This window comes from Mandrillus leucophaeus, unplaced genomic scaffold, assembly GCF_000951045.1.
Source record: "Mandrillus leucophaeus isolate KB7577 unplaced genomic scaffold, Mleu.le_1.0 Scaffold1324, whole genome shotgun sequence".
Classification (NCBI taxonomy): domain Eukaryota; kingdom Metazoa; phylum Chordata; class Mammalia; order Primates; family Cercopithecidae; genus Mandrillus; species Mandrillus leucophaeus.
Window position 1 is genome coordinate 339,696 of NW_012101282.1, and position 3,915 is coordinate 343,610.

Here is a 3,915-nt window from a genome sequence, read left to right on the forward strand (position 1 = left end):
GACAGGCTGGTCTTAAATTCCTGACCTCAGGTGATCCACCCGCCTTGGCCTCCCAAAGGACTGGGATTACAGGCATGAGCCACTGCACATGGCGGAATCAATGTTTCCTGAGACCCCATCTATGTTAGAGGGTTTCACATAGTTTTCTCATGGGAAGTTTAGAATAATTTTACTAAGCCTTTGAAGTGACTCTTACATTGGCTAGAATTAAATAAAAGACTTAAAGAAGAACCTTAGGCATGGTTAGAGTTGTGATTGTCCTTGCACTGGGCCCCTACCCCGGGCCATGACCAGGACACATAGGGTTCCAGCTGCCCTTTGATGGGAAACTCCAGACTGTGTCTGGGGTCCTGGGTACCTGCAGATCAGGCCAGCTTTCAGCAAAACTGAATGGCGATGGCAAAGGCTATCTCTGCTTCTTATCACATTTTCCTACTGTCTGATTCTTTGTAAATGTCAGTGCATGGCATCATGAGATAATCAACTAAAGAACCACATGATAAAAGCTTACTGGTCTCACAGAAAGTAATCCTTCCATTTAGTTACTTTAACTTCACGAGGTTCCTTGAGAAGATCCTTCGGGAATGATCTTAAGATGGGAGCCATTTTAGACCCCTTACATGGTAGATGGGGGAGATATATTTGTTAACAAATGTATGAGATTTAATTTACATATTATAAAATCCACTCATTTCTCAATAACTCAGTGGTAGAAACAATTCATGTGTCTATCCATGGATAAATGAAGACACAAAATGTGGTTTATACATACAATGGAATATTATTCTGCCATAAAAGGGAAGGAAATCCTGACATGTTATAACATGGATGAATCTTGAAGACAGTTCGCTAAGTGAAATAAGCTAGTCACAAAAAGACAAATGCCATATGATCGTATTCATATGAAGTATTCAGAGTAGTAAAAAAATCATAGAAACAGAAAGTAGAAAGGTGGTTGGGAGAAAAAGGGGAGTTAGTGCTTAATGGGTTCAGGAAGCAAAATGAAAAGAGTTCTGTGAATGGATGGTGGTGGTGGTTGCACAGTGTGAATGTACTTAATGCCACTGAACTGAAAATATAAAAAAGACTAATATGTTAAATTTAATGTTATGTGTATTTTGCTACAATTTAAAAAATAAAGAATTATCCATTTAAAGTGTATAATCCAGTGGTTTCTAGTATATTTACAGAGTTCTACAACCATCGCCAAAATCTAATTTTAGGTTGTCATCACTCCACCTTCCCTGTTCCCCCCAAATCCCTCCTACCCATAAGTAGTCACTTAGGGAAGATATTTTTAACAGGCCATGAGTGTCATGCCCTATTTTTCCAGGACTTGACACTCATAGACTCTTAGAAGGGACCTTAGAGATTTAGTTCAAGCTTCTCAGATGAAGAAATTGAAACTCATAGAGGCAAAAGGTCACATAACTAATCCATGGCAAAGCCAGGTCTTTTGAGTTCCTGTGAAGTTATTTTTCCCATTACAAAAATGCCGTATCGTTCACTTTCTTCCAACTGATGCTGACAATAGATTCACGGGGTCAGGAAGATGCTACCTTTTCCTGCTAGGGACAGCTGAACTCCTTTCTACAGTCTCCCATCTCACCCGCCTGAGCTGGGAAGCAGAGAGGAAAGAAAGAGTGGAAAAATCTGCAACTGTGTCCAATAATGTTACCTCATGCCTTAACAATGTTAGGGATGAGTTATAATGAGTTTTATTGAGAATAATGTCTCAGCCTCTCTTAGAAGAGTAACTGGAAACACAGGGACTTTTGAAAGACATGGCCTTTTGTAGAGGTGGCAGTGGTAACCTGTAGCAAACAGCAACTCTTGCCTTTCTACTTATAGTAGCACTTAGGCCTGGCAGTGCCATGGCCAGGGAGGTCATTGGATAAAAGTTGGAGTCAAGGGTGTGGTGGAGGAACTGACTCTGTGAGTTAGAGCTTTCAAAATGTGCTCCAACATTCCCTCTGAGCTCACCTGCCGTTATTTCCTGGAGGGCTGGTGGAGGGGTAGGCGGACCTCAGTGGTTGCTAAATATGGCAAATGAGCTACCAAATAACAAAGGCCATGGAAAATCATGTAACTATGGACTTGGAAATATCTAGACAAAGTCTGAAGCCTAATCACAGTGAGATTTGGGCCTGTCTTCTCTTCTGGCCTTTGGTTTTTTGGAGAATTTGATCTATCCTCCTCAGGGTGATATAGTCCCTTAGGAGTGTTTGGAATTTCTCCACCCAGGCTACTCAAGAGGCAGGTACTCTAAATGTCCCGTGGGTTTCCATCTGATGAGAAACCCAACTTGAGAGATTGCTGTGGGGAATCACGTAGGCTTCTAGACAATGAGCTCCCTGAGGACAGTGACTGGATTCTGTCTCTTTTCAACAGCCCTGTAGACAAGGATGTAATAACCCCCATTGACAACCCAAGACCTTGGCATTTCTGCCACATGATGCTGCTGTTTGCTACAGCGACTCATTTTTAACCTCCTAGTGCCTAGCAGAGTGCCTGGCACATTTGTTTGCTGAATGAGAGAATGAGTAGTGACATTTCATATCAAATGATGCATTATTATTTACAAAGTGACTTATTTCCCATGCATGAACTCATCCTCATAACTACCCCTACTTTACCGCTGGAAGGTAGGCAAGACCATTTTACCGATGAGGTCACATAGCTGTAGGTTGGAGCAGTGACTTTCAGACTCTAAATTCATCGGCATTTATATATAGGTGTCAGATTGAGACTGCCCTTTCTAAAGTACTCTGTCAAAGGACTAAGAGATATGAATAGAGATTCAGATGTTGACCTCAGATTTAGGAACAAAATGCAGAAATCACAAATGTCCATCTGATTGGTCTCTCAACGATGGCATTATTTTCTCCTATTTGCTAATCACTGCAAGGCATATAGGTTTTTAATTACATTATGAGTTACATAGAATGGAATTTAGGGTCCAGATGGGTAAACTGGTGAATCCCCATGTAGTTTGTAGTAGCTATTTCCTGATACAGATTTGATAAATAACACTGTTGTATGTAGTACAGTTTTGGTAATTTCAGGTAAGTTGATTGTAGCTTTATGGCCCTGGGTCTTCAAGGAAACACACGTTCAAGCATTCTCACTGCTTAATGAGATCCTTGTTCCTGTTGAACTTCTGTGACCTTATTGGAAATCAATGATTGCTTTTGTTCTTCAAAATGTAATGTTAAGGAGACCTAGATGAAATCACTCTACAAAATGCACTGAGATTGCAGGATGTGGGGAGTGTGCTGTAATTAAAATGAATTATTCTGCTTGGAGGTACAGCATATTTTAGCTCTGTGTGCATATTGTGCATAAGGGAATTTCTCTGTGCAGAATTATTTTCTCCCAACAATTCTCATGATCACAGCACTCCTGGTAGCAGGTGTCACTTAACTCCTGGGGAGCAGCTTGTCCAAAGCAAGGGAAGGGGGCTTTCCTTTCCTCGCAACTGTTGCTATGGGGGGCGTGGCTTCGGAGCCGTGCGAGGACGCATTCGGCGGCTCCCTCCCCCCATCCTCGTAGACTACACTTCCCGTGATGCTCGAGGGTGGTCTCCGTGGTGACGCACTTAGTGTCCGCGGAGGGAGGACGAGGACGGGGGCGGTGGCTGCGAAGGGGGGCCCGTGCTCTCCCCGTTTCCCCTACTCTCGCTCAGGCAGCTGCCGCCGCCGCTGCCACTGCCGCCATGTTGGTTTGAGAGGCTATGACAGGAGGCGGCTGCGGCGTGTGGGATTGAAAAGTGGAGAAGGAGGAGGAGGAGAAACAAAGCTCTGAGAGGAAACCATTCCCTGGCTGAGCAGAGGGAGGACCCGGCCTCTTCCGGGGACCAGCCGAAGTCGGCGTCGCCCGGAGCTCGCGAGGCCGGGGAGGGGAGGGGAAGGCGGA